A 9637-nucleotide genomic window follows, 5' to 3' on the forward strand; every position below is an offset into this window, starting at 1 on the left:
AGCAAAAGGAGGGGAATCCCAAGGTGGAGCCCCACAGTCTCCCAGAGTTCGGAAAACAAAGCATCCAAGGAAAGCAAGGCACCTAGTTTGTGGGGCCGACAGAGTACCAGAGAGGAAGAATTGTATAGAGAGAACTCTGTAGACCTGTGGAGAGTCCTCTGCAAGCATTCAGCTGAGTACTGATAAGCTTCCGCATATCAGGAAACTGCCAGACGCTGGGAAAAGAACCAGCCACAAGGATTAGAACTGGCAAAGAACAGAAAATAGTTCCTGTTCCCGCTAGCCAATATAGAAAACTATCATTTATGGAACACTGTTGCCTTAGTAGTGCAGCAAAATTAATTCCTAATTTTGGAATTAGGAAAAACTAATTCCTATTCAAGTCCCACCTAATAAAGCTTTAAAGTTTGACACAGAAGGATCGAGCTGTTTTGAAGTGACCCAGTATATAAAAATAAAGCTCAAAAGTACAAGAATACAAAAATAGCACATAAGTGGGTAAAATTCAGAATGCCTGGCATCCAATCAAAAACCACTGAACATACAAAGAAGCAACAAAATTGGACCCAGGAAAATCAACGGAAACTGACCCAGAAATTACACAAATGACAGAATTAGTAGACAAGAGCATTAAAACAGTTATTACTGCATACGATATACTTACAAGCTAGGAAAAAGAAAACAACATTGAACATGTTCAGTAGAGACATGGAAAATATAAGCAACTCAAACTAAACTTCTAGAGATAAAACCTAGTGTCGGAGATGAAAACCCAATAGATTAGCAACGGATTAGACTGCAAAAGATTTTAGTGACCTCGGGGGCATACAAAGGATCCGTCTGAAAACAAAAGAATCCAAAAAAGTGAAGAGCACATCAGTACGATATGGCGCACTTCATTTGGCCTAACATAGAATAATCCCCCAAAGGGAAGAAAAAGGGGGGGAATCTTGAGAAATAATTGCTGGAAAAAAAATGCTGAAATTTTTTTCCAAATTTACTTGAAAACTATAAAGATGCAGGAAGCTTAATAAACCTAAAGCACAAGAAACGGTGGTCACGGTTGCAGAACAATGTGAATGTACTTAATGCGACAAAACCATACAAAGGTACATCACAAATTGCTTAAAATCAGTGATAGAGAAGATCTTAAAAACACCCTCCCACAAAGACACATTATGTACAGAAGAACAACGATAAAGACGGTAGATTTCTCACTGGAACCAATGCAAACAAGGAGACAGTAGTGCAACATATTTAAAATACTGGTGGGGCGGGGAAGGGGTATCAACTAAGAATTCTATACCTGGCAAAAATATCTTTCAAATAGTGAAAGAGAAAACAGGCAACTACCTAGAGGCAAATCAGATTAGTGATTAGGGAGTGAGTGCTTAATAGGTACAGAGTGTCCTTTAAAGATTAAAAATTCTTGAACAAGAGAGTGGTGATGGCTGTGCAACACTGTGAATGGATTTAGTGACACCTAATTGTATACTTCAGAATAATTAAAATGTTAAATTTCATATTAGATGTATTTTACAATTTTTTAGAGGTGAAAGAGAAACAAAGACCTTTTCAAGACAGAAAAGCTGAAAGAACTAATACAAGCTAACCTACACTTCAGGCAGAAGGAAAATGATACACCACATGGAAATCTGGGTCTGCAGAAAGAGTACCAAAATAGTAATTACATGGGCAAATACGTAAGACATTTTTTCTTAAATGTCTTTAAAAGATAATTCTTTAAATAAAACAAGGTATTGGGGATATTTGATGAATAAAGAAATAAATGTATGACAATGGCACAAAAGCTAGGAAGAAAGAAACAAAATATGCTCTTGTAATACCGATCGTGAAATGGTACAATATTACTTGAAGGCAGACTAAGATAAATTAGAGGTGTATATACTATAAATCCTAAAACAACTACTTAAATAATATAATAGTTTTAACCAATAAGCCAACAAAGGAGATAAAACGGAATCATAAGAAGTATTAAAAGAAAGGAGAAAAAGAGAAAAAAAGCACACAGAACACAAGACAAATAACAAAAAGGTATATTTAAGCCCAACCATATCCGGGTGCCTGGCTGGCTCAGAGAGCACACGAATCTCAGGATCGTGACTTCAAGTCCCAAATTGGGCATGTAGCCTGCTTTAAAAAAAACAAAAACAAAGTATCCTAAACCCAACCATATCAATAATCACATTAAATGTAAATGGTCTACACATTCCAATTAAAATAAATTGTCAGGGGCGCCTGGGTGGCACAGCGGTTAAGCGTCAGCCTTCGGCTCAGGGCGTGATCCCGGCGTTATGGGATCGAGCCCCACATCGGGCTCCTCTGCTATGAGCCTGCTTCTTCCTCTCCCACTCCCCCTGCTTGTGTTCCCTCTCTCGCTGGCTGTCTCTCTCTCTGTCAAATAAATAAATAAAATCTTTAAAAAAAAGAAAAGAAAAGAAATTGTCAGGGGCGCCTGGGTAGCGCAGTCGTTAAGCGTCTGCCTTCGGCTCAGGGCGTGATCCCAGCGTTATGGGATCGAGTCACATTGGGCTCTTTAAAAAAAAGAAAAGAAAAGAAATTGTCAGGGGCGCCTGGGTAGCGCAGTCGTTAAGCGTCTGCCTTCGGCTCAGGGCGTGATCCCAGCGTTATGGGATCGAGTCCCACATTGGGCTCCTCCGCTGGGAGCCTGCTTCTTCCTCTCCCACTCCCCTGCTGTGTTCCCTCTCTCGCTGGCTGTCTCTCACATAAATAAATAAAATCTTTAAAAAAATAAAAAATAAAAATAAAAAAAATAAAAGACAAACTGTCAGATTGGCCCAAAAACAAAAACCCCAACTACATGCCACCCCTGAGAAACCTACTTTAAATATGTAAATACAAAGAGGATAAAAGTAAAAAGGATGGAAAGAGATGTACTGTGCTAAAATTAATCAGAAGAAAGCTGAGGGGGGCACCTGGGTGGCTCAGCTGGTCAAGTGTCTGCCTTCGGATCAGGTCATGATTCCACTGGGGTCCTGGGAAAGCCCTGCTCCGAGGGAAGCCTGCTTCTCCCTCTCCCTCTGCCTGGCGTTCCCCCTGCTTCTGCACTCGCTCTGTCCAATAAATAAAATCTTTTTTAAAAAATAAAATCTAAAAATGTAAAAAATTTTTAAAAGAAGAAAGCTAAGGAATGTTAATATTAATATTGCTATGTTAATACCAAAGTATATCTCAGAGCAAATAGTATAAAGAATACAGAAGGTCAGGGCGCCTGGGTGGCACAGCGGTTGAGCGTCTGCCTTCGGCTCAGGGCATGATCCCGGCGCTGTGGGATTGAGCCCCACATCAGGCTCCTCCGCTATGAGCCTGCTTCTTCCTCTCCCACTCCCCCTGCTTGTGTTCCCTCTCTCACTGGCTGTCTCTATCTCTGTCAAATAAATAAATAAAAATCTTTAAAAAAAAAAAAAAAAGAATACAGAAGGTCTTTTCATATTAATGAAAGAACCAAACAAGAACCTGTCTTAAGTGTTTATATATCTAATAACAAGGCTTCAAAATAAGGAAGGAATGATAGAATCGTAAGGAAAAACAATCTTCAATTACAATAAGGATTTCAAACAAACTCTTCCTCCCACAATAATTAGGAAAACAAGTAAACAGAACATCAATAAGGACATAAAGGCTTGAACAACACTATCAATCAATTTGACCTATCTGCCAGTTTTTTTAAAGATTTATTTTTAGGGGTGCCTGGGTGGCTCAGTTGGTTAAAAGTCTGCCTTCAGCTCAGGTCATGATTCCAAGGTCCTGGGATCAAGCCCTGAGTCAGGCTCCCTTTTCAGAGGGGAGTCTGCTGCTCCCTCTCTCTCTGCCCCTCCCCACCACTTCTGTTCTCTCTCTCACTCTCTCTCAAAAAAAATAAAATCTTAAAAAAAAAGATTAATTTTTAGAAAGAGTGGGCAAGTGAGCATGAGCTGGGGGGAGGGTTAGAGGAAGAGAAAGAATCTCAGACTCCCCACTGTGCATGGAACCTGATGTGGGGATCGATCTCACGACCCTGAAATCATGACCTGAGCCTAAATCAAGAGTCGGACACTTAACCAACTGAGCCACCCAGGCACCCCCATCTGCCATTTATGTAACACTCCATCCAACCAAAATAGAATGCACATTCTTTTCAAGTACATACAAAACATTTATGGCCTAGAAAATATTCTAAGGATAAAACAAGTCTCAATAAATTTGAAGAGATTCAGGTCATACAAATTATGTCTCTGACCACAAGGAAATTGAATTAGTAATCAGTAACAAATCTGGGGGCACCGGGTCACTCACTTGGTTAAGTGTCCAACTCTTGATCTCAGCTCAGGTCTTTTTTTTTTTCCCAGCTCAGATCTTCATCTCAGGGTTTTGAGTTCAAGCTCTGTGTTGGGCTCCATGCTGGGTGTAGCACCTACTTTAAAAAATCTGGGGGTCATGAGTTTGAGCCCCATTACTTACATAAACTTTAGAAAAAATAAATCTGGAAAATATCCAATTATTAGAAACTACATACTAGGGGCGCCTGGGTGGCTCAGCCATTAAGCGTCTGCTGTCAGCTCAGGTCATGATCCCAGGGTCCTGGGATCAAGCCCTGCATCAGGCTCCCTGCTCGGCAGGAAGCCTGCTTCTCCCTCTCACACTCCCCTTGCTTGTGTTCCCTCTCTCGCTGTCTCTGTCAAATAAATAAAATCTTAAAAAAAACAAAACAAAAAACTAGATACTAATAGTCCATAAAACAAAGAAGAAATCAAAGTATTTTGAATTGAATGAAAATGAACATCAAAAATTTGTGAGATGCAGGTAAAGCAGTTCTTAGGGAAATTTATAGCACTAAACACTTATATTAGAAAAGAAGAAAAGTCTCAAATGAGTGATCTCAGCTTTGACCTTAAATTAGAACAAGAAAAAAAGCTCAAAGCAGAAGGCGGCAAATTAAGATCAGAATGGAATGGGGGAAAAAGATCAGAATGCAAACCAATGAAATGGAAGAAAAAAACAGTAAAGGAAATCAATGGGACCAAAGTTGATTTTTTGAGATCAATAAAATTGATAAATCTCTAACCCGTGGTTGCCATGCTATGGGTCATAATCTAGCTGCCTGTTTTTGTAAATAAAGTTTCATTGGAAGTCTCACCCATGGGTATTATCCATGGCTGCCTTCACTCTCTAATAGCATTGTTGAGTAGTTGCAATACAGACTGCCATGGCCTGCAAAGCTTTAAATATTTACTATTTGGCCTTTAAGAAAGAAGAAGTTGGAAGAACCACTGCTCTAGCCAAACAGATCAGGAAAAGAGAAAAATTATCAGCATCAGGAATGACAGGTGACAACACTACAGATTTTACAGATATTTTTAAAATAAGGTAATATTATGAACACCATTATGCCAATAAATTAACTTACTAAAATGGACAAATCCTTTGAAAGACAACACCAAAGTTCACTCAAGAAAAATAGAAAACCTGAGTAGCTATATGTGTTAAAACTGATAAAGGGTATCATACTTGGGGCACCTAGGGTGGCTCAGTCAGTTAAGCATCTACCTTCAGTTCAGGTCGCGATCTCAGGGTCCTGGGATCGAGCCCCGCATTGGGTTCCCTGCTCAGCAGGGAGTCTGCTTGTCCCTCTGCCCATCTCCCCACTGTTCACGCTTGCTTGCTTTCTAATCAATAAAAAGGGTATCATACTTATTTATGGTTGAGTTATGGTAGTTTGTGGTTTACAAGAAATTGGTCTATTTCTCCCAGTTCCTTTTAAGGGCTCATCTGATTAGGTCAGGCCCACTCAGAATACTCTTCCTCATTAACTCACAGCCAACTGATTTGAGACTTCACACCCCCAAAATCTCTTCACAGCTTTGTCATAATACATAAAACAATCATATTCACGGTCCTGCCCACACTCAAGGGGAAAGTGCATACCTTATACATGTACATTACGTGTATGCCATGTACACCAGGAGTCAGGAACCTTCATGGACAACTTAAAATTCTGCGGATCACAAATAAGGAAACAAATTTATCCACTGACGGGGCACCTGGGTGGCTCAGGTCATGATCTCAGAGTTGTGAGATCAAGCCCCACATTGGGCTCCGCGCTGGGTGTGGAGCCTGCTTAGGATTCTCACTCTCCCTCTCTGTCCCTCCCCCGACTCTCTCTCTCTCCAAAAAAACTAAAAATAAAATAAAAATGTATCCACTGCAACATTTTTAATCATAAGATATTGGAAACAACCTAAACATAAATAGAAGAATGGGTGAATAAACCACAGTACATTCACACAATGAAGTAATTTTTTAAAAAGACTTTATTTATTTGACACAAAAAGAGAACACGAGCAAGGGGAGTGGCAGGGAGAGGGAGAAGCAGGCTCCCCGATGAGCAGGGAGCCCAGCATGGGGCTCGATCCCAGGACCCTGGGATCATGTCCCAAGCCAAAGGCAGATGCTTAACTTACTGAGCCACCCAGATGCCCCGATGGAGTGATTTTTTAAGTTAGGTATTAACTGACATATATACAATGGGAGTTATCTTGAGAATATGCTATTAAGTGAAAAAAGCAAAGTTCAAGAGTTATTTGTAATGTGCTACCTCTAGTGTAAGAGAAAAGAGGAAATAAGAAAATACACACATTTGGTTATTTTGTAAAAAAAACAAGAAAGTTTAGGGGGAGCAAAAAGAATAAAACAGAAACTAACGAGACTGCCCACAGATAATGGGTGGAAACAAGGTGAAAGGCTGGAGATGTTAAATGGGAGTGGAAGGTATAAGGGCTAGTGACGCTTCTCAGTAAACCTTTTGTAGTTTTAAGTTGGAACCATACTAATACTTTACATACTGTAAAATACTATAATTAGCAAACCTAGGGAAAACAATCCCTAAGACAGAATATAAACAAAATCAAGATAAGTGTATGTCAAATGAATAACGTAACACATCAAAAGATGGGGGCCAAAAAAAAAAAACCTAAAATTTTGAACACATTTTGACTATATACCCTCATAATAAAGTCAAAAAGTTATAAACAAATATTTAGCTTGTTAGTAGGTTGTTTTCTGTAGCGGTAAGGTTTAAGCAATACTGAAACTACTTTCTCTGTATTTGAGGATTGAGCAAATAAGTAAATATATTGAGAATAACGGGAGCCAGATTTCTCATTGCTGGAGAAGGCAAAGGATAGAATCAACCTTGTGGTGATGGCCTGAAACCGGATGTATTGTTATAAACTCAAGGTGTAGACACAGTTATAAAATCAAGGATATGCATGTCTATAACACACATACATAATACATATATAAATACACATATAACATATTTCATAGCTGTCTGCTGAGAGGACACAGAAACAATAACCTCCCCCCCGCCAAGCACCCAGATGATGGTTTCTAACTACTGTTCTCCCCCCAAAAGAATCCAGGGTTTCTAGGCAAAAAAATTAATTCTAGGGGCGCCTGGGTGGTACAGCGGTTAAGCATCTGCCTTCGGCTCAGGGCGTGATCCTGGCGTTATGGGATCGAGCCCCACATCAGGCTCCTCCGCTATGAGCCTGCCTCTTCCTCTCCCACTCCCCCTGCTTGTGTTCCCTCTCTTGCTGGCTGTCTCTATCTCTGTCGAATAAATAAATAAAATCTTTAAAAAAAAATTAATTCTAGCCCTGAGGGAGGGAAAATACAAGATGAACCTTGTGTCAGAATATCTTGTGTCAGAAAATACGGATGTACTCAAGAAATAGCTGGCCATGCCAAAAACAGACACAGGAACCAGCTGCCCAAATCTGGCCATCAAAATAACTATATCTGAGCATCAGAATGAATGATAGAAATGGATAATAAAAAATTGAATAAAATAACCTATTTTTATATATGAATGAATGGGGGAGAAAGAACAGTTCTTCCTTAAAATAGAATACCAACTAAAATGTAGAAGGAATGATGGAATTAGAAAATCATCATTTCAATAGTAATAATTCAGGCAAAGAATCATCATGGATGCTAAAGCATATTTATAGTCTCAAAATACCTCCCCCAAATATAGTAAGCAAAAAAGGAAAAACTAACTTTACAGTGGTGAAACCTGGCGGACTGCCTTCTTTACCAAGTGATCAAAATTGTCACTAATGAGACACATTGATAGCACATGGCCATGCATCTTAGGATGCATTGAGACCATATAATTTCTGGTATTCCTACCAAAATGGCATAACCTAAATCGTAAAAAAATAAATAAATAATATTTAAAAAAATCAGACAAACCAAATTAAAGGATGTTCTAAAAAGTAACTGGCCTATAATCCTGAGAAATTTAACGTCTTTGAGAACAATCTGAGGAACTGTCCCAGATTAGAGGCTAAAGAAACACGGTAACTATATGCAACGCATGGTCTTACACCAGAGAAAAATGTTTTTTGTCACTATTGGGACAAATTTGGTATTGGTAAAATAGAATAAGGTTTGTAAAAGATAATAAATAGTATCAATGTTAACTTCCTGATTATTGCACTGTGGTTAAAAGAATGTTTTCATTCTTAGGAAACACACACTCGAAGCAGCTGCAATTAAGTGGTGCCATATCTGCAACTCCCTCTCAAATAATTTGAGTTTAGGCAAAAAAATTACAGATTCAATGCTAAAGCAAATACAATAATAGTTAATAAAAGCAATGCTGTCCAATGCCATGATTTGGAAATATGGCAGTGAGCACCAGAAGAAATAGCTAAAAAAAAAGCAGTCAACTTTTAGGAGAGAATTTCAAGAGAAGGAAAGAGGACAAGAAATTATTTCTTGAGTCTTTAGCTGTACTTATTTTAGGGGCATACAATACTTTAAAAAATATTTCAGAGGCGCCTGGGTGGCTCAGTCAGTTGAGCATCTGACTCCTGGATTCAGCTCAAGTCATGATCTCGGGGTCGTGAGACTGATCCCTAAATCGGGCTCCACACTCAGCAGGGGTCTGCTTGAGATTCTCTCTCCCTCTGTCCCTCCCCCAGCACATGCATGCATTCTAAAATAAATAAAATCTTTAATATATTTCAAAAAGTATATCCATTATAAAACATTTAGAAACTACAGATTACTAAAGAAAGTAAACCAAAAAAATTACTATTTTACTCAATTGTCTAATCCAACCAAAGGGAAGGAAAACAAGTTTATCTACTCCATCCCCAAAAACTAAAGTTATGGGTGACAAGCCCCAAAGCCCTCTCTGCCCCAGAGGATTCTTCCTCACACCTCCTTTAAGTTCCAAGTGGATTTTCAATCATGCCAGAAGTGGCCCAAGTCTCTCAGTCTTTCAGTCTTCTTTCACCAAAGACAAGGTCTTTCTGAGCTAATTTTTACTGAGGTGCAACTGACATAAAGTATACCAAAAAAACCCTATAGTTACATATTATTTTCTCTGGTCTTGCTTCTTTTTCTCAGTATAGCTCAGACCTGAATATCAGTCCCAGCTCTGCCATGAATTATCTGCATAGCCTTCTGCAGATCACTCCTTTCCACTGATGAAATGAGGCAATTCTTCCCTCTTTTCCCAGCCCCACTAGGTTGTTAGGAGAAAAACAAATGAGCTCAAAATGACCTAAGGTCCTGCGCAAATTGCGAGGTGCTGAGCAGTAAT

The sequence above is a fragment of the Ursus maritimus genome, unplaced genomic scaffold, assembly GCF_017311325.1.
Source record: "Ursus maritimus isolate PB19 unplaced genomic scaffold, ASM1731132v1 scaffold_33, whole genome shotgun sequence".
Taxonomy (NCBI): Eukaryota; Metazoa; Chordata; class Mammalia; order Carnivora; family Ursidae; genus Ursus; species Ursus maritimus.